The sequence below is a fragment of the Pholcus phalangioides genome, unplaced genomic scaffold, assembly GCF_987345545.1.
Source record: "Pholcus phalangioides strain wild (caught in Gottingen) unplaced genomic scaffold, Ppha-v1.0 ptg000013l_1, whole genome shotgun sequence".
In the NCBI taxonomy this organism is placed as follows: Eukaryota; Metazoa; Arthropoda; class Arachnida; order Araneae; family Pholcidae; genus Pholcus; species Pholcus phalangioides.
Window position 1 is genome coordinate 38,398,428 of NW_028301606.1, and position 23,111 is coordinate 38,421,538.

The 23,111-nt window shown below is 33.3% G+C and overlaps 1 protein-coding gene across 2 annotated transcripts in view; it reads right to left on the bottom strand.

Moving 5' to 3' along the window:
- LOC149079082 (uncharacterized) overlaps positions 1–23,111 on the bottom strand; it is a 63,443-nt gene that overhangs the window by 32,946 nt on the left and 7,386 nt on the right. For both annotated transcript variants that reach the window (XM_089241368.1, XM_089241369.1), the window contains exon 2: positions 17,420–17,525. The gene's annotated coding sequence lies outside the window, so the exon portion shown is untranslated. The remainder of the gene's footprint in view (positions 1–17,419; positions 17,526–23,111) is intronic.

Genomic DNA, 23,111 nt, shown 5'->3' on the forward strand with positions numbered 1-23,111 from the left:
AAAAATAGCAGAAAAACTAGTTGAAAAATAGAAAAGAATTTAACATTAGCTCTACAGCATGCTGTTCGGGAAAAAGGACCAGTTTGTGAAATTGAGCATCGATTGTAATCACTACACTATAATCAAAACTAATTAATTGAATTTTTTTGGGCCTCAGTGGCTATTGCTACTGGTTCTGTTATTACCTTCCTTCACATCATCAATCATTTTCACAATTCAAAGAAGTACACCCGAATCAGGCTTTCCATAATACACTGATCTCAATGACACAAACCATTCCACCCTGGAATGAATTTGGTTGTAAACTGGCCCTGTAAACCAATTTGGTTCAGATTCAATCAAATAGTGCAACGCATAAACATCGGTAAGTTTTGTTCCCATTTCTAAGTATTCAATGAATACCAAAATAATTAAAACCAAAAAATCAATGTAACAAAAAACCTAACAAAAATCACTCTTATTCTTTGGAGTCGATCAAATATTATGTAAGCAGAATTTTAGCCTTTTTTGATCTTGCAAAATTCAGTAAGCTGTGCCTAGACTTGCTTATGGCTTCCTGAATTTTGCCGATGGGAAAGGAGAGGGGTAAAAAATGCGTAACATAATGCATAACAAAAATGCGTACATATTTATTCAGCCTAGACGAACTGATTTGGTCAGCCTGACCAAGGCTGCTCCCCTAGAGTAGGACCCATGACCTTCAAGAGATAAATATTGAATTAAAGATATTTGAAATATTTCTGTAAAAAAATTAAAACTTAAGAAAACATGCCTTTATATACGCTGTTTTAATTAATTTCTATAAATCAACTGTTATTTGAAAGCTAGTAACTCACAGTTCCTCCTAGATTTACAATGAGCGCTCAGAAGGTAGGTTACGAGCAAGCCTCTGAAATTTCTTTTACCCAAATAGACATGGAGATTTCAACTGGCGAAGCATAACCTCCTCAGTCTTAAAAGTCGGTTTGCATTCTACTTTCATTTAATTTAACTGCAAAATTGCCTAGAATTAGTTTCTGCTGACAGATAAGTACAAATATGTCACATTTAGAGCTAATTTTGAGGTCTTGTGTGAGCATTTCATTGAGCTAAGTTGAATTTTTTTAAAGTGGTGTCTAGTACAGTGGTTCTTAAAATTTTTTTACCCTTCTGCCCCAAAGCAGAATGTGCCAAAATCTGCGACGTACGTCGCAGAACAATTTGGAAGAATTTTAAGAAAAGTGCAAAAAACACTGTTACCTAAATAGGGATTTTTACCGCAGAACATTTCCAGTTAGCTGAGGGCTTGTCGCAGAACAGTGCTAAATATTCCGCTTTGGGGCCCTTCTGCACCGCCTGGATGATGTGTTGCCTATTTGCTAAAAAATTTAGTTTTTTTTTATAACATTATTAATTAATTAATTTTTAAGCTATTTTAAATATTGTACTGAATTTCTTTTTGGATATGGTTGACACAAATTTTTTGGAATTTTTTTTAAAATTAATTAAAAAAATTAACTAAAATGATAATTTTCTAAGAATTTTCAAAATATGAGAAAAAGATTTAATGGATATTTTCTTCACTTAATTCCAGCCAAACAACAATATACGTATGTTGTCCAATTTTTTGACATTTTTCTGAGACATGTTCAAGACAGAATCACATTTAAGCATAACATGCTAATAATACAACGTACGCATGTAACCAAATCGCAAAATATTTGGGTATCAACTGTACTTTTCCTCAATTGAAATTAAAAACAAGAAACTGTCGGGATGAACAAATTTTTTTTACAGAATTGAAAAATTAATTTTTCTCATTTTCATGAATAATCAGTCTCACCACATATTTGTTCCCATCTCTTTTTCCCCCAAAAATGTTTTGCCACACCTCCAGTTAAGAACCACTGGTCTAGTATCTTGTACAGAAGACACCAGGACTGAGGAGAACACATAAGGCCCCTGACATGCATGCTCATCGTGTGTATACGTTTGCTAGGACCTAGCATAGGTTTGCTTGTTGTAGGCACACTTTGGATGTAAGCTTTTTATGTGTGCCACACCAACACCTTCTATAGCAGAAGCCTCAGCACAAAGCTCGCGACATCACTGAAGTCGTCCAATTCACCCAGTCATGGGATATACTGCAAAAAAGGTAAAGATTTTGCATACATCAGCCTGCTTTATCCAATGGCTGCAGGTGAAATGGACAACTTCAGTGATGTCAAAGCTTCGCGCAGAAGCTTTCTGTTATAGGTGTTGGCGCCGCTCAATACTTGATGAGTAAGAATACATAATTTTTGTATTTAAGAAATGAATGTGATAAACGTGAGAAAAAAAATGTGAGTTTTCTTATGAATGAATGTGAAATTTGATTTTCACCACTTTTCTGCAAATCTCGATAATTTAACTTTTTGAAGCCAAAATAGGTAGTGACTTTGCTGAGCACCTGAACTATAGATTTTTTCTAAGCCTGTAAACCTGCTGGAAAGACCTCCAAGTCCCTTGAAGTCACAAAGTGCATGTCTTTTAGGTTAATATGTTTGTATCTATACCAGGGTTGGCTGGTTTTAGACGAATGGCAGTTCTTGACAGTTCAAACTGCCGCATCAAAAACCTCAAATATTGCTTTTCAATATAAAAATTCCCATTGAAAATACACACATTGATTGCATGTAATGTTTAAAGTCACTATGTTATACAAGGATTGAATCCTTAATGTGATAATAAAACAGTTTTCTACTTCTCTACAGAATTGTTTTGGACAATATAATTTTTTTCATGTAAGATATACAATTTGAATAGAGCATAGGACAAACTGATTAATTAATTATAGCAGTAATATAGCTGCTATATTACAGCTAAAAACAGATAATTAGCTGAAGGAAAAACTATGGAACTATTTGATATTAAATTCAACATTCATTATTTGGCGATTTAACTCTGATTATTCGGCAACATTGGCGATTTAACGCTCGTTATTCGACAAAGTTTCTAAATTAGCAATCGTAATTCGGCGGACATGCTCTTTTTACTCCAGGAATGATTTTTTTTTTTTTTTCACGAAACATCGGGATTTGACGCAATGATGATCGACTACAATAATTTCTGCTGCTTCCAGTGGCGACATTTTTTTTTTTTGAAAACGGAAACTGACTCGCATTTGCGCTTTAAAGCTGCAAGACCATTGCAAACCATCTTCAGTTGCACGATCACGGATATTATTGGGGTTTCGCGATGGAAAGCCCGATAGTTTAAATAAGGCGATAGTTGAAGTACAGTGGAATAAAACACGCTCTTTTCGGAAAGAATCGTTTCGCGGCAAGCAGGAACAAAAATTTTTTGACTTCCTTTCCGAAATTCCGGGCATACTGAAGCGAAATTCGCTATTTGGCGCAGAAAAATACGAAAATACCCTATTGGAGCAGGATGGCGCAAAATGTTAATTTTGGCGAAGAGTTCCCAACCCTGCATTTGTATTATTCGGCATGATATCGGCGATTCCCTCAATTAAAATGAATTTTGATAGGACTCAGTAGAAAAAAAAAAAAGAATGAGTGGGAACCCTATATCATCGTATACGCAGATATTTGCATAAGATTATTTATGCAAATAAGTTTCTCATCATGTGATTGTGTTCAAAACATTCATTTAGGTTTTTGACAGTTGTGACATCACAAATCCAACCCTGATCTATACTCGTTTGGGGTTTAACGTTGAAAAAAAAATTTGTGACGTTTATTTACTTTGTTTTGCAAATGAATTCAGAACTTTTAATTTTGAAAATATTTTCTGCCAGCAATTTTTATTTACATTTTAGTTTTCCGGGGGAATAGAAAATTATTTTTCCATTTTTGCAAGTAAAAAAAAAAAAATTGTTTTTGCAAAATTTGTTTTTAATTGCGGAATTGACCTGCCTCTATGAGTAACCCAAATTCTTTTAAGGGTGGGAAAGGGGGAAGCTATGGTCCCTCTCATTGCACACAATTTTTGTGAAACAATTTTCCGATTTTATTCTTTCTTCACAAATATGAAAAAAAAATCTAATTTTTATCGTACAGTTGATATTCTATAAGCATTCAATGTTCATAAAACAAAATAATAAATTCAAAAGTTTTTCATAGCCTCATCAAGCTCCATTGTTAATAAGTGTGATAACAAAACTAGTTTGTATAGTAAATCCCCCCATCCCATATGAATCCAACCACATGGTAAAAAGCACGGAGAAATGGGTACTGAAAATATACTGAATCACATATGCGATTTAGTAGCATGTTCTTCAATGATCTTGATTTTATATAAATGTGCTAATAATTTGCTTTTTGGTAGCATGTGCACAACAGCGACAATACCGTCAAGTATTTGTATCATTGATTTGAGATTACGGCAATTAAAAAAAAATGCAATGCTGGTACTTAGTTAATATAGTCTCAACATTCATTTGGTCTGGTCATAGGTTTCCGTGACCCAGTGTCACAGAAATTAGCCGCGGACTACCGAACTACTTTTCAACTTTATTTTTTATCGTGGCGTCACGGTGTCTGTTCTCTTTAGTGCTTCTTCAGAACAAATGGAAGTCACTGGGTGCAATGTCCGGGCAGTATGGTGGACGTCTGAAACTGACATGAATATTTTCAGAAGTGCATTGGTGACATTTGCCAAGCGAGAGTGAACATGTCAACGTTCCCCTCCTCTTGAATAGCATTAATTGATGCTGGGAAGTATCGACACATAGGTCTAGCTGTAATTCTCATTGTTTTTTTATGCATTTTTTCCGATAGTTATTTGAATTTGCAATTATTACAAGTCGTAATACAGTTTTCATAATATAAATAGCAAAAAATTATATTTCTTCTCGCATATTTCTCAGGTTTAATGTTTTGTCCACAATTTTCTTTGAATTTTTATTATAATCTATGGTTTTATATATTCGACAATATTTTCGATGACAACTGACTATGTCCAGTATTTTGTGGATTACTATTTAAGATCCCAGTTTACTGTTTTTCTCAATGAAATATATAGTAAACACCGAATCATCAGACCATTTTGTTCCTGAAATACATTTTTGTTTACTCCGATTTCTAGCCGCTCTTTATTTCCACACCCTTCTGCAATTTTAACAGTAATTAACAAGTTGAATTTAAAGCAATAAATTGAAATTTTTGATGAAATTTAGTGATTTCCTGCATTCTCCTCGATATATGATGAACCTAAGTATAATTTTTTTTTTTTTTAAATTTGAACTCATATGGATTATCAATTACAATGATGGACAATTCTATGAAGTGTGCCTGTGGCGAGCAATGGCGATTTAGAGCTTTAACTGGGATTTTTTTTGTTAAATTTTTCCTTCAATTCTGATTTGAATGAAATTATTTCTAACTTTATGTTTACACAATAAATCATTCAAACCCCCTCCCCACTGTCATTAAAAGTAAGCAAATGTGACTCCTCCCCCATTGATGCTGGTAATACTAGAATGGCTTACAGAAAAATGAAAGATGTGTTTATTTTTAGCTTCATGATTGGTGATATGAATTAAGAATAATCTAGGCTATATTTAGAAATCAAAAAGATATGATAATTACAGAGTGTGAATTTGTGACCCAAGAAGTAAAACATGAAACTGCAGTATGATGTGATGGTTTGCTGATTTGCGCAACCTATCCTGAAACACAGCATATATTCAAATAAAATTTTTTTCTTTTGCTTGGATGTAATTTTATGTGTGATTATAAAAGCGACATGTCTTCAGTGAATCAAAATTAGTATGGTATTTCAAAACTTAGAAAGTGGAAAGCATCTTCCACAGCTCCAATGAAAATTACAAGTCCTAAAGCACAAGTTTTGAAAGTTTAGGGTTTCTCCATACTTAAACATACTAAATTTCATTACATTATTTCATTGAACTTATTTTTCTCCCCACTGAAATTTCTTGTTTCATTTCTTACACGAATGCGAGTAATTTCAGTTAGAAATGGACACTATTGACACAGGAATTAAATTGATGAAATCAAGCTGAGTGAGGTCTAACAATTATATTCCATTACAAGTTTTTTTTTTTTACCCCAAGATTAATGAAAACGAATGTCCTCCATATATGCAATATTTTACTTCCTTTTTTAAAGCAAAACGAACACAAATTTTTTTAATGGGTTTTGTAATTTTTCTATAAATTTTGTGAGATAATTTGGGACATAAAATTGATGGAAGCTACTATTTATTTTTTAACAATTTCTTTTCATCTTTATACACAGCAATATTTGAGCCGATAGTTCAATTTTAAATGGACATCAAAGGCTTTCAAAACCAGTTTGTGAAGTTTTTAGTGCTCTTTTGTCATCAGAACATTAAACAGATACACACAGAATATTACTTTTTGCTGTGGGGTTCTTTATTACCTCTATTTAAATTTGATCAAGATATTTAATCTCTTAAACAAAATTCAAAAGTGAAGTAACAGGTTGTCTAAAAATTCATTTTGAATTATTTTCAATGGCAGAATTTGTGAGATTTTCCCCAATTTTTATTTAATGCTTGCTATTTTGTGTTATAGCGAAATACATCAAGGCCCCGCTTCACCGATTTTAAAAAGTGTGTTATAGAGGTTCCACGGTATTTAGCAATCTAATGGTTGTTTCATTAAATTGCTTCATCAAAGCGAGCAACCACAGTTCCAAAAGTACAATCAGTTTTTAGAAGAAATGAGATAAAAACAAGTCAATTCGGTAGCATCGAATATTTCTACGAAGTCTACAAAATTAAACAGGCACAATATGTAATTAGCGAGAACTCGAGTTGGTTTCACCTCAAATAACTTGTAATCCGCTGGCTATAAAGAAAAATTTTTTACAAGAAAAATATTTGAATGACGTGCTGATTATAGATATGCCATTCATGTTACTAAGGACCATATATGTAGAGATACAAAATTGAATTTTTCATACGGTCCCATCCTCTAACTTCCAATTGAAAAGTTGTTCTCAGTCTCTCTCCCCCTGAGCCCAAAAAATCAATCCCTGTTACAATATTCGCCGAGATATCTGAATTCAAACATAGTTAATATTGAGGGAAAGAACAGCACTTGAAGCATAAAATGAGCCAGTCAATTCATTTATATATGTGGTTTTCTTTCTTTCATTTTCAGCATCGTTTTAATATCTCGGCAAATATTATACTTAGAATTTTTTTGTTGTTAGGTTCAGGAGACAGGGCACCAAATTCCTAATTGTAAGCTAGAAGGCAGAGGGATTATATAAAAAGTTAAATTTTGTATCTCAGTACATATAGAGCCCACAGTAAAATTTTTGACACATCTCTAAAATGAGCACGTTGTTCAAATATCTTTTCTAATTGGAAAAAAAATGTTTCTAAAGCCAAAGATTTAAGAAATATTTGAGGTTAAATCGATTCAAGTTTTTTTGTCACCCTGATCTTTTTTTAAATGTTACATCAATTACAGTCAAATTCCAACTTAACAAATAGAAAGAAATTTGAATTTTTTTTCATTAAATCAAGAAAATTGATTATGAAGAAAAACTCTTGAAGCAACAAATTTTAAAGGCTACTTACTTTAGAGGTTGCTGTTAAAACTTATTTCTGACAATTGAAAAAAAACAAAAAACAAAACAACTCAAGACTAAAGTCAGGATGCATAAAAAAATTACTGGAGAGAAGTTTGATGTGTCTAATTTTTTTTTTTAAATCAAATTCCGTTGAAATATTGACTTTTTGTGCTAATTGGAAAACGTTTTTTCTTCTGACCTGCCATTCTTTACTGGTCAAGACAGAGCACAAACTTGAAGCAACTATTTTCTACTGAAATCGAAATATGTCGACAGCCCAATGATTTTTGGTACTAGTGTTACATCGATTTTACTGGAAGCTTCCCACATACATTCTGGGAATGGCTTTATTGTCTCATTCACTCGAAAAGGAAGATTCCTTTTGTTTGTTTAGGCTGTAGGAATATTTCTGGGAAGTTAAATCTTTGCATTGTGGTGTTTAATGACGAGAAATAAGAGGGAAAAAAATTAGATAGTTCAAAAAGACTTTCATTATATCAAGGTTTCTTATTCATTAAATAGGTTTGACCCATTTTCATCAGAATTTTAGAAAAAAATTCTTTAAATCAAGGAATTTGTTGAATGTCAGAGTTTGTTAAATAGGTATCTTACTAATTATAATTACATGCAACGCCCATTTTTTGGTGTATTATCATCTTTCATCTCTCTGTCTTGAAGTTTGGCAGCAAAATAATGTTCCAATTTCACATTTATTACTCTTGTTCTTTTAAGCCTTTTTCCCAGAGAAAAAGGAAGATCAGGTAAATATTAACGTGAATGGATGGTGAAACATCTGCAATTTGTCCAGTTAGGAAATGTATTGTCAAAAATTAATGTTTTGATTTTATGGAAGCAGTTTCTAATACGCCAATTCCAGAAGATTATCATTTTTTCAAACCAAGGTCTAAATAAGATTATTTGTGGTGGATCAGCATTTGTAGCCATGGAACAAGTATTTGGGACAAATTATGTGTAGAAGACAATTTATGGTCTGAGCAAAAAATGAAACAAATTCTTGACATTTGTGATTTGAAAAAAGTTTATCAAGAATATCAAAGATTGAAAAAAAAATTAATTTAGCTGCCACGAAATAAACAATTGGTCAGATTTACAAATGCTTCCACCAAATAAATTAAGAGGGTCTCATACCTTTTAATATTTTAAAAAGTTCTGAAAAATTATAATCTAGTAGAAATAATTAAAAAATATTTAACCATTGATTCATTTTGAATTTTTCATATACATCCAATGATTTTTTTGTGAACATTTTCAAACATTAAGAAAATAAATACATTGTTTATACCAGGCACGATACCAATATAGATTGATTGAATAAAAATCAATTAAAAATGAGGCAAAAGGTTTAGATTTCATTGATCTTATTTTAAATCAAATTTTTAAAAATTAAAAAATTATATTTTATAAATATACCAAGGTATATAAGTTATAAGCCAATATTATGAATGGACCTTAGATATTTGCCTCATTTTATGGACTGAACAGTTTCTGTTGAATCAATTTTTATTCAAATTATATTGATTTCCTGCTATTTGTCCAAGGTATCAATGAATTTTGATGTTTGAAAATTTGCAAAAAAATATGTATTGGCGATAAAGTCAAACACTGTATAAGCACAGCATTACAATTAAAAACATGTATAAAAATTTTAAATAAAACAAAAGTTGAATAAAATTTTTTATGGTATTTCCACTAAAGCATAGTTGTTTTAGGACTTTTGAAAATGTCAATAGGTATCAGACCCCTTAAGGATTTGAATAGAACCATTTTTTACGATGTTAAGTTATTATTTGTACAAGATGGGGAAAGTAAATAGCAAAACTCCTTTGACCAAAGGTCAATTTTAAATTTTTGTTTAGCATCATGTGAAAAGTGTGATCAAAAGGTTTTCAGACCGACACAGTAAAATGTTTTTATGAATTTAAAATATTCTCTCTGGGAGTAAATACACTCATTTCGGTGTCCTGATACACTCAAAATACACTCATTTGTCCTATCACTTTTTGAATTTTACGTAAGTTGTTAAGCTAAAACCAACCCAAATTACATAAAAGTCTGGCGAATCAAAGTACAATACTAATATAAAGTATGATCATTTTATGATATTGACGTATTCAACTATTTATTTATTTCAGTAGTCACTCCAGTTCACAATTTATTCAAACCCATGGCAAACAAATCTGCAACATTTTACCGCATTTACATCATTGTTATAAAAATTGTACTTTTAGATAAATTTCAATTTTTTTTACCACCAGAGAATTTATCAAGTACATAATGGTTAGAATCATTTGAGCAATGTACTCAAGTATTTCTATAAATTGCCATCATTTCTCTCACAGATGTACATGAGTAAATTAGGTCCCAGTTACCTACTGTGATGGGAAAAGCGATCACGCTGATTTGTATAGCATTATACAAGTTTTATTAGGCTAAACCATAATTTGTAATCAGTGAATTTCTGAATATTAACTAGGAAAAGTGTATTTTTCAAATTAATAAAAAGATGTACTCATTCGAACATGATTTTGTTGGACAATATGAACTGATTGTGAAATGAGACAATAAGGTCATATAAAACATTGTGGTACTTTAATATCTGTATTTAATAAAAATACAGAGGAATAGGCTGAAATGTATTTGAATTCCGGAGCTTAAGTGCAACAATTCTGTGTAATTGTGATAGTTAGACATAAATTTTTCTCATTGATTAAATAGATAAAGGATCAGTTTAACTTTTATTGTGCATTTTGCAATTATAGTTAATCATGATTAAAAAAGCAGTTATGTAGAGTGTCAGTGAGAGTGGATTTCAGAAGTTTGCATGCTTTTTCCCCTACAAAGATGGATGAAGCAAATCCAGTTGCTTGGATTATTTTCTTCAAACCTTAACCAAATTGAGGCTCCCCCCCCCCCCAACTTTTCAAGATAATTGAACGCAATCTCAAATGCACAAGAATTATCTGATGCAAGTAAAAATTTGATAACAATATTTTTATAATTAGTCATCTTTCTCATTTATTTTTGGAATATTTTTCTGCTATTACAGTGTATTTATTTAACTTATAGTTTAATTGTTTTGAAGACTTTCAAGAACACCATAGTTTCAATTCTGGTAGTTTCCAGAATTTGTATCTGAATAACAAAAATATATTTTTAAATTTAAATTTCACGAAGTCAAAATTTCTATTGAATAATAGTTAAATAGAGAAAAATGTACAGGAGATAGTTTCCCTTGATTTGCAGCAGAAAAAAAAAGGGATTAGTACAGTGGTTCTTAACTTCTCCCTGTGCTGCACTCTCAGCAAACCAAACTTCAATTTATGATCTTGGCATATCATATGTATAGCAGAATCAGTGACTTGAATCATGAAATATCTTTCATCCAGCACCCTCAGTTAAGAACCATTGTATACTTCAAGATAAATTACCACTAAAAATATTGTGAATAAGCTTGAGTGACCTGGATATACTCGTTTCATTGATTACAATAGAGAAGATTTATGACATTTCCTGAAAAATTATTTGTGTGGTTTTGTTTTTGCCATTGTGCGCTTTGTAAAAGTATAACACAAATTTCCTTCAAAAATAATGTGCTCTATCTTTCACTTGACTGTGTGCATTAAATGTATTGCTTTTTTGATCCGAAGTTTATATAGAAAATATTTTGAATTCGGCCCAATTTCATAGAACAGATGTGGTTTTGATAGATACCCCAGTCCAATATTTTTAATTAAGTCAATCATCCCACATCTAGACACTGAAATCATCTTTGATACCACAATTCAATACTTTACTGAGTTTCATTGGTGGTACACATATTTTCAAATGGTAATTAGACTATGGGCAAGGGAAATTTTTCAAGCTCTGTTACAAGTTGCAATTCTGAATTTTTGATGGCCCTCAAAAAAAATTACACATTTTTTTTACAATCAAAAAGTTGAGAATCTTATTCTAATTTGCATCAGTTTCTTTTGTAATAGTTATAAAAAAAAATATATCACTTTCAAAAATCAATTTCAGCATAAAAAATAGTCTGAAATAATTCAGTTTCTTATTTGAAATTTAATCTCATATTCCCCATACACACACACCAGTATGATTTCATTAACACGCATGACAGAATTTTTGAAAAAATATGACCATATAAAAACCTCTTCAAATAAATTGAGTTTGTTCAACATTTTTAAATTTACAGAAATCAAAACATGCAATGGCTTATCTTAAAATTATGAACTAGTATTATATTATGAGAGAATACCATAACTCACCATTTCAACCCACCCATACTAATAATTTATACCCATTACTGTTATTTTGACATCAAAGCTGATTTAATGATGAGTGTCAAAAATAGAGTATATTTCAATAATTGGAAAACATTTTGAGCACTCACATATAGGCTACATTGATTCATAATCCAGTGATATATGTGATAATTTTGTCGATAAAAGATTTAGTTTCCTCAGAAGAATGTTAGAAAATTTCATAATTCAAACAAAGAGAGCTCTTTGTCTTGCAAAGAGCCTTCAAAATGCTCAATGGTAAAAATTCTTATTTATTACAAGGCAGCAATAGGTTGAAAAACAGAATACTTTCCTGAAATTTCTCCCCCAAGATTGTTCTGCAAAATACGTCTCAGTTTATGATATATTATGTTTTGGGACTCAATGCACATTAGAATCCATGAAGACCATTCTTAATATTGGTGAAGAGATGTGAATATAAACTCACATGATGATTAATGTATCCCATAGCATGACTGTGAAATGAAACTTTCCTATTTAAAATTTATAGAATGATTTTATCAATGGCAGTCAAGGATTTGTTCTCCAGACAAAATTTTTAACACTCCTAAGATGCTCAACGGAAATGATACTTTTGTTCTTCAACTGCTTGTTTGGTGTGACTTTTGCAGAACATGTTTTCTCCCACTATTCTTTTATCAGCTGATCAGCTCAGCTTTGTCAACCTTTAAAAAAACACACCACTTCCCTTTTGGACACAGACTGAATTACAAAGAACACTTCCCACTATGACACCCACAATGAAGGTTTATTTGGCTTGAAATTGGAGATGAAAAACTGTGTTGCTTGTGATATCCATGAGGCTCAAGGCAGCAATTGTTTGCCTTTATGTAGGGTAACTGCTTTAATTTATATTATGCTTCATAAGTAGCACAGCATATATGTGAGTTATTCGAGGATGCCAATTCAAAAACAATCATTCACTTTTTTAGTTTGGAGGTCTCCACAGATTGTTCCATGATGTGATTTGAATCATAAGAATATGTTTCCGCAACTTTGTTTGGAAGAAAAAATTATACATTCAGAGTTAAATTATATTTGATTAATTCATTGATCTGCTTTTTCAGTACCCAAAGAAATTACAGTGGAACCCCCATTTATATGACACACATTTTCCCTCTCAGTCCTAATTCATCCCATATATTTTAATGCTAGAATATCTCATTTATGTGAGGTATAAATGCAATTATTCGAAGTTTTCACTTCGAAACCCAAATCTTAAGACAATGGCATCATTTTGATTCACAGAATTCAAGTAATTTAGATACGATATAGATTGTAATGATAACAATTTAGATTGTAAAAATGTCATTGAAAGTTTTTCATGCATATAGTCAGTGCAAAAGCCATAAACCAAAAAATGATTGGTGACAGATATGAAAATAAACAATGCACCAATATGACAGTTTTAGGGTTCAGTCATATGAAATTTCACTTTTTTTTTTCTGAAAATTCAGCAGATGCAGAAACAAATTGAAATTGTTTGAAATGCATAATATTTTTCTACTTTCCACTGTATTTGTGGAGGGTAGAGAAATACATAAAAATCATATGACAGGGCCAGGCTTAACAGGGAAGGGGCCTTAGTCCCGGAGGATGGAAAAAAATCCTAGTTATAGTCCCAGGCAGGGTGCAGTTCTGCAAACAGGAAACATGTATAGTATAGGGTCTTTCCTAAAGAACTGGAGTTAACACGGCTTTGCTTAGAAATTAAAATAAACAGTACCTAAAAGTTTAAAATTATATATTTCAAAATATTGAAAAAATAATAGTACTAATGGTTTAAGTGACCGTAATGTTATGCCAAAAATATTTTTTCAAGCACTTAACATAATTTGAAAAACTCAATTTTGTATTTTTCCCAAATATTACATTATGATTTTTATGTAACAAAATTTAAAATTCAATTAAAACAATTGAATTATTGTAATATTTCTTTTGAAAGATACAGTCAAACTTGTTTGTAACTACACCTCAGCTATAACATCAATAATTGACGGTCCTGACGATTGCCATAGAGAATAATGTCAATGAGCCTTGCTCATAATGTTGATAAAACCCAACGACCTGATATAACTACACTTTTCCAAAGCTTTTCTTCCTTTTTAATTGCATTTTCCCATGTAATTAATAGATTTGGAACTTGCTAGTGTGACTCTGAATGGGTCATCTAACATGTCTTTAAATATATACATGATCTGCAGATCTGAATCCCTAAAACATCTGAGCTTGTGTAACGTGTTTCAGTATTTGTGACACGAACATCCATGACAGAGCTGAAAACCACCAACATGCTACCACTCTTGTTTGACATAAAGAGATGCATGAGCCATTAATGGTATGACCCGACTTCAAACAATATCCAAAATTTAACAAATAATTTTGAAGAAATTCCTTCTTTAATCCTTTAACCAAACAAATATTAAAAATGTCCAGGTTCACATTAGTTTAATTATGGCTGCCCTGAATGAATTACATAGGTACCAATTACCAAACACTGAAAATCTGTAGTTTGTCACATGAGGAAACACTTCACTGGCAAAAACATACCATGCAAACAAAAGGGGAAATAATTGATTTTTTTTTATTTGGGGAGGGGAAAATTGCAATGAGTGAGACAACTTTTCCCGGGAAATTCCAATGTCTCTCCCCAATTTTGACCATCCAGATGTTCATTTATAAAGATGTTTTAAACATTGAAGACTACTTGAATTTATATTTTCACTGAAATCAAACATATTTTGCCAACTTGTAAATTCTATTATGGTTATTATGACTCTGAATATTCATCTCAAATATTTGTAATGTCACAAACGTGTTGTCCATGGAGTGTTTTTAAATGCACTGTGATTTGTAGTAGCACTTCATGTCCGGCCGTTGGAATTTTTTTTTTGAGATTTTAGTAATAATTGGCAGCTTAGCTTACTTTTTGGCTACAATTGGTCATTTGCCAGATTTGAAATCCCAATTTCTTTCAATGTGGGATTTTTTCAAAAAGATGAAAAATTGGAAGAACCTGGTTTCTGAACAGATTTTAATAAGGCTAATAAATCGTAAGCATTAGCACCTATGGAATTATAACGCAAACTGGATAAAGATTTGATATTTTATATTCTGTAGAAAAATGCACGAGAAAAACCCTTTTTATAGTACTTATATGGTGGGCTTGACAAATCCCAAGCAACAGGTCACCATGGAAACTTAAAAAAATCAGCATCTTCATGCAACCATAAAAAGGGTGAGTCAATATGTGCTCTGGGAAAGTCAAAAGAAACATTTTGGTAATTTTTTTTTGGCTCCTGAAAAATTGTTCAGGCACCTAGAATTTCTTGAGATTTGTCAAGCCCTAACGATATGTAACGTTTTCCGTTAAAACTGAATGAAAGAATGAATTTTGAGTTCCTGTCAACTTCAATGAGTAATAACCATTACTAGAATGTCTCCCTATGTCTGAAGTGAGCAATGTCAAACAGCAGTGAAATATAAGTTTTTCAAGGTTTATCTGATTTTCTTACGTACAGTAAAAGTCTGTTATAACTTAGCATAGTCACAACCGCAAAGAAAAGTGTCGTTGAGTAAGTAAAACAGATTCCTAAGAATTCAAAACAGGGGGAAAAAAAGCTTGTGGATGCAGCCTTGCAAAGTACAGTGAAGATAATAGTAATAATCCCAGACCTTGAAATTTAATTCAACTTCATTTAATGGCAAGATAATACAATAGAGCAGCGTTTCTCAACCTGTGGTCCACAAAGATTTAACTAGTGGTCAGCGGTTGAATTTTGGAACACTAATTGAAATAACATTTTTCAATGAAAATGTTAAAAATTTTCTTGATTTAATGGTAAATTGTGATATAAGGAAAGTTTGTGAGCGCGACACTACAGCAGTTGACACACGAAAGGGTATCGCTTGGTGATAGACCATTGAATTCATTATTTAGAAGACACCAACGAATAAGGCAAATACACATTGTGTATTTGCCTTATTCGTTGGTGTCTTCTAAATATTCTTGGGCAAAGTGGATCAACTCTTCTACATTGAATTGATGACAGATGAGCGAGATCTTGCTAAAAGAAGAAAAACATCTTCAGTGTGACAGCGAAGAGGACGGACCCTCCTGGCAGTGAGCAATTAATGACATTCCTTCTCCCCCCCCCCAAACTTGTCACCTCGTGGTGAGCAATTAATGACATTCCTTCTCCCCCCCCCAAACTTGTCACCTCGCGCTAATTAAATAAATATGTAATTCTTAAAGTGTTGAATAAACGGATGGGTATGAATAAACAGGGCCAGTTGTCATAAAAACCCGGAGTTGTTGGAAACGTTGCTCGAATTTTTTAAAAAATGTGTTGGAATGGAACCTACTGCAATTTCAAGCGTCAACTTAGATCTCTCCCCCTTCTGTCAAGTGTTCATCTTTTTTACAATATTAAAAAAAAAAAAGAGCAGACGAATCATCGGGAGATCATTGTGCTCATTATAATATATATATATCTCCCATCTATTTATGACCCTACAAAGAAATGATGCTATGAGAGGAAGGGGGGGGGGGGTTGTTATATCACCAATTGTCTGGGTTAAATGGCCCAATGGAGAAAAGGAAATCAGAAGTGCGGGTATCCGACAGTAATGCTTTTCTTGGCAACCATGGATTACTACCGCTCAGATTCACTACCTGTTAACAGTTTTGGTGATACAAAAAACAGGACGCATATGGTTTCTGCTCATCCGACATTTTTTTTTTCTTCATTGAGTTGCGCTTATAGGCTAAATGTAAAAAAGCAATTTTGAATCACTAATTGGAAATATACGGTAAAAAGAACACAAAAATAAGAGAGAAAAGAAAATGCCTGCTTTTAGCCGTTACACATATATATGCTCATGTTCATATTAGAATAGCCTCACTACATGCAAAAACTACATTTCTTCCTATTACCCTGAAGAAATAAAAATAAACACATGGAATTGATTGAACCACGGTGGGGTGGTTCCAGTGAAACCGTTCATTTGGACTCTAATAACCTCCAGATTGTCTATCTTCTTTCATTCAATGTTCAGTATATTTTCAGAAGACACAGTAATTGGAAAAATCTCAATCTCTCAAACAATTCTTGAGGCGAGATGGAAAAACTGGCATTTTTGTGAAGTATTTTATATTTTAATTTTACAGCAAATACATACATTTTCAACTCACTATAACCAAATATCTTTCATATCGTTAACATTAGCTATTTCATAATCACTTGCAAATCACTCATTATAGGCCATACTCGTTATAGCAGACTTTTACTGTATTTCAAGACGCATTCCCCTTTTCCCTCAAGCCCCCCCCCTTTTCAATGATGAGGAAGGATTGATTTTCTTTTGAAAAGGATTTCCTCACCAGGATACACTGATAGAATAAAGAATATCTGATAAAAAAAAAATGTCGATCTAATTTACTTCCTAAATTTTTTCCTTACAATCTGTATAAAATAAATAGAACTTAAAACAAACCGTTGCAGTCAACGAACTATAAAAATTTGTCTGTGTTTTTGTTACAATTACCTTGTCTGTGTCCACCTAATTATAGGATAATGAAATCTCTTCTAAGCCCTCTGGGCTTTATTAAGTAGATTTTATGTCTCTCCTCAGTATTTTCAAATGCTGGTCACTACAGAAAATGGAAAAGAAAAAAACCAAAAAAACAATGAACATACATCAAATCATTGAACATGTGTCAGTCACTCAATACAGTTGACACTCGTTATAACGATCCCCCCTCCCACTATAGACCATTCCATTACAACAGCTAGATCAAGTCCCAAAAGTTTTCATATAACTATCCTATAGTTTCCATTCGATATAACGAGCGTCGACTATATTAATATTCAAAAAATCAACACTACAGAGAACTTACAATACTCTAAATTGTGATTCCGATCTCCAGAATAAAGAGGAATCATAAAATTGGTAAAAACACTACACCATGATTATGTCCAGACTTTCATAAGGTGCTATTTTTGTGAAACATTTCCTTATTTTTGTGAAAAGGGTCATTAACACTTGTCATGCGGTGCACTTTTTCAGCTGCAACTGTATAAGTTTTTTTATTCTTTTTTCCAGATGCAACATGGGTATGATATTGCAACCCTAAGACCAGAATCGCACCATAAAGTTTTTACAGAACTTTTACAAAACTTGTTTTTAAAGTTTCATAAAAACGTTCGTAATGTAATCCCAGCCAAACACACACCTTTACTGTTTGTTCCCCCCCCCCCCACTATTTTATATTTCTCACCAACTTTAATTAGAGACAAGAAAGAGAAGAAAAAAGATTTGAACACTATTTCTTTTCTTCCATTTTTGAAATGCGACAAAGGATTCTAAACTGAAGAGCCAAAAAAAAACTGGTACAGGCATGCGTATGCAAATAAAGATATATGGAACCAATCAGAGTACGGCGCTGCGGTCGGCAACGCCTACATAACACAAGTGTCTGGCATAGTTGTTAGATCGGTTACTGCTGCTACAATGGCAGGTTATCGAGATTTAAGTGAGTTTGAACGTGGTGTTATAGTCAGCGCACGAGAGATGGGACATAGCATCTCCGAGGTAGCGATGAAATTAGGATTTTCACGTACGACCATTCTACGACAATTAAATCTACGACATCACTGCGGCCGGAAAAAAATCATGCAAGAACGGGACCAACAGCGACTGATGAGAATCATTAAACGTGACAGACGTGCAACCCTTCCGCAAATTGTTGCAGATTTCAATGCCCATCAACAAGTGTCAGCGTGCGAACCATTCAACGAAACATCATAGATATGGGCTTTCGGAGTCGAAGGCCCACTCATGTACCCTTGACGACTGCACGACACAAAGCTTTACGCCTCGCCTGGGCCCGACAGCACCAACATTGGACTGTTGAGGACTGGAAACATGTTACCTGGTCTGACGAGTCTCGGTTCCAATTGCTTTGAGCTGATGGGACGTGTACGGGTATGGAGACAACCTCATGAATCCATGGATCCTACATGTCAACAGGGGACTGTTCAAGCTGGTGAAGGCTCTGTGATGGTATGGGGCGTGTGCAGTTGGCGTGATATGGGACCCCTGATACGTCTAGATACGACTCTGACAGGTGACAGGTACGTAAGCATCCTGTCTGATCACCTGCACCCATTCATGTCCATTCCGACGGACTTGGACAATTTTAGCAGGACAATGCGACACCCCACACGTCCAGAATTACTACAAAACACTCTTCTGCTGGCCATTTAAATCCCCAGACATGAACATTATTGAACATATCTGGGATGCCTTGTAACGTGCTGTTCAGAAGAGATCTCCACCCCCTCTTACTCCTACAGATTTATGGACAGCCCAGTAGGATTTATGGTGCCAATTACCTCCAGCACTAATTCAGACATTAGTCGAGTCCATGCCACAATAGTAGGCAGGTGTACCAGTTTTTTTTGGCTCTTCTGTGTATTTTTCATGTAGGAGTTTATGCTTATAACAGTTTAGCTGTAAAAAGCCTTTGTATGGATAAGCGGAGAGTGACATCATCTTCGGATAAGTCGCCATCTGGTGGCATTGTCAGCAATTGTAAGCTTTGGCCTGAGTTAGACCCAACCCTCTTGGAGAAGAAATAATAATTATTTTATTTATTATATACCCTTATTTCTTCTCTAAGGTCCAACCACCCACGTACGATCCCGTTTAGTGCACACGAGCTCCAAGGAAAGATTGAGATATTCGTTGCCTCTGTAGCCTAGTGTGTTCACGTGGGTTTGATTCCCCGCACGGGGGCAGTTGAATTTTCTCTCTTTTCAAGATATATCTTCGCATCAGCCAGCTGTTAAAAACCTTTGCGTTAAATAATAGTTTGATAGTCATTCTAGGGTGCCAATGTAAACCCGGCGTGCACCAGGGTGTTCATGGACACTAAGGGATCGAGGAAACCTTGCTTTTAGAGGGGCAGCGAAGCTGTTTTTGCACCGGGCCGCAAAATACTTAAGCCCGTCTCTGCCCCATGGGCAGAGGAACACTCTCATGACTTTAGACACTTCTGCTGGCCACCTAAATCCCCAGACATGAACATTATTGAACATATCTGGGATGCCTTGCAACGTGCTGTTCAGAAGAGATCTCCACCCCCTCTTACTCCTACGGATTTATGGTGTCAATTATCTCCAGCACTACTTCAGACATTAGTTGAGTCCACGCCACGTTGTGTTGCGTCACTTCTGAAGGCTCGCGGGGGGGGGGGGGGGGGGCGTACACGATATTAGGCAGGTGTACCAGTTTTTTGGCTCGGCTCTTCAGTGTACATTCTGTAACTTCCTGCAAAGTTGAAGAATGAGTTTTAAATTCAAGTTAGACAAGGTTTGACTGAGATCTGAGCCCCCAACTTATGATGCGTCAATTTTGTAAAAAAAATAATTTTATAGGAACTGAACACATCTAGTTCACTTCACATAACAGAAATGAAATGCTAAATTTATGGGTTCATTAATTTATTTTGTAAAGGGTTCGGAAAATGGACCAAAATATTTGCTGGGCAGACCCCAGCAGGGTTTAAGCTATGGTCAAATTTTTAGCAAAATGCGAAAGGAAATCTTAGAATGTGAAAGTAGTAGCCACTTTCGCAAAAATGCACACAGGAGGTATCAAACGAGTAGACATCCAACCATCAATCATTCGCATTGTAACATTTTGCTAAAGCCTTCCCCCAATTTTCGCTTTTTTGCTAAAATAATGTTTTATCTAGCTCTTATCCCTGCCGTACACAATTGTATTTTTCACCTCTGGGTCATTCCATTTCAAATCACCCGGCAAAATGCCAAAATGACACCCATAGTCTCCGATTTCAATGATTTTTTTTTTATTTGTTGCATTTACCATCCTTATTAACCGTATGAAATATTATGTGCATATCTCTAAAACTTTTGGAGAAAAAAAATGTTGAAATTTATCAAAAACTGATGCAGATGACATTTCCGAGGCTCAATTTTTAAGCGGCATTGTTTGAGAAAATAAATCATAACTTTTTCAATTTTCAATATATTCAAGTGAAATTTTCACTAAAGTGTTCACAAAAACATACAGAATATGAATAAAAATAATTCATACACTTACATTTGAAATTTATATGCAAAAAAATTATGTAAACTTTGTTTTTGTGGGATTTTTCGTTAGAAAAAATACAATTTTTCAAACGTATTTTTAGACCAGAGGCACAGCAGTTACCAAAACAACTTTTATTTTAAATTTCTCCTAAATATATGAAGTAAAATACTGGAGAAAAAAAATAATGGTTTTTTGACCGTTAATATGTTTATTCTGGCTCGCAACACAAAATTCATCGAAATAAGACTGGATCGTTCCGATTTCAAATCATTCAACTAGATACTGAAATGCAACCCATCATCCCAGATTCCAATTATTATTTTTTATTTATTGCTTCTACCATGCTTGTTGACCATGCAAAGTTTCATGTACATATCTCAAAAACATTTTCAGAAAAAAAATGTTTTCTAACCTCACGAATGACGTCTCTTAGGCTAACCCCATTCAAGCAATATTATTTGTGAAAATATATCATAACTTTGCAGATTTTCAATATATTCAAATGAAATAATTTCCACTAAAATGCTCACAAAAAAATTAGATTATGACTAGGAAAAAAAATTTAAACCTTTGCATTAAAAAATTAGATTGCAAAAAAATCGTTGAAATTTAATTTTTGATTCTTTTTAGAATAAAAACACAATGGCTCACCTTTGCTTTTTCATTTACAAAAGCTCTCCTGTTTTTCTCACGGCATATTCAGTGACATTGAACTCTTTTTTTTTTTTTCCTTGTTCCCATTTCTTAAAGCAGGGGCCAGAGTTAAAATTTGCCCCTGTTGTGATGGGTAAATTGAGTCTTATTTCTAATTAACTTTATCAAAATATTCATCTTTTCTTTCTGTTTAATATCTTCATTATGGTAAGTGTGCTTTGAGATTCATTTTCTGGTAATTCTTCAAAAACTTTACAAACATTTGATTTTAAAGTGTTGTAAGCAGATGCAACTTTTCTTTTGGCATTGTTTGACTTGCACTGTGGAGCTACCCTATGAAGTTTAATTGGTGACTCTTCTATGTTCTGTAGAGATGAATTTATTTCTTCAAGTGCTTCTTGTTTAATAATTGACATTTTTCCAAGTTACTTCTCTACATTACTATCACTGTTCATCTCTTCACAGTATTCAGTTTCTTCATTTAATTTATTGTTGTTTATATTCACTGTCTCTACAGGCATGGCATATTTTTCGCCCTGGAATTGATTTTGTACAACCGTTTATTTCATTTATACATGAAAAATACAAGTTTACTATCCTTAAACCTTTTGTTATTTTTTTTCTTATGACATTTTAAAGGATTAAAGCATGCTTCCGGATATATTTCATACTTTGAGAAAAAAGCTCTATAATGCTTAAACACACAGTAGATAAATGTTCAGAACTTGCTCCACTCCTCAATATTGATGTCCGATGGGTCCAATGATGTAATGGGTAACAGATTTTACACTTTTGCATAACACTTTTTATGACAGTCAGATCCAGTTTTTTTTCCAACACTATAAATTTCAAGTGTCTTTTCTGACATTTTCCTTTATTTCCAAAATGATATAAAATATTTAGCTCAAATGGAAATTGTGTTATCATAAGAAAAATTTGCTAACCCTGGAGTAGGCTACTTTAAGGAGCACATTCTCTGTCTTCAGCAAGATCATAATTGAGACTTGCATCATTGGATAGGGGGGGGGGGGCAGTTTAGTTCCAACACTTTTGTTTTAGTTTTCACAATGAAGCAGCAGCAGTGACTTTATCATCACCTGCTGGGATGATAAAGTCTTATAATTAAATAAGACACCAGCTGCCCTCTGAAGGACAAAGACCAGTGTGCCATAGTTCATATCTTCACAGAAGCTATTATTATTTTTTACAATCATCATCACAACAAGAAACATCACATCTTATACACCACCACCAGGCATTATATACATTAGGTTTTCAATTCTACTCTCTTCCATCTGCCTCAGCTACAACAATTAGGTTGTAGCTGATAATTTCATTCTTTGTGATTTAATGCCTCATATTCTGGCTTTTTATCAGCAATTTTAAATTATTTCTTGGGAAAAATATATAGAGGCTTGTGTTAAATATTATAATGTAGATTTTTTTCACACAAGTATAACCATTT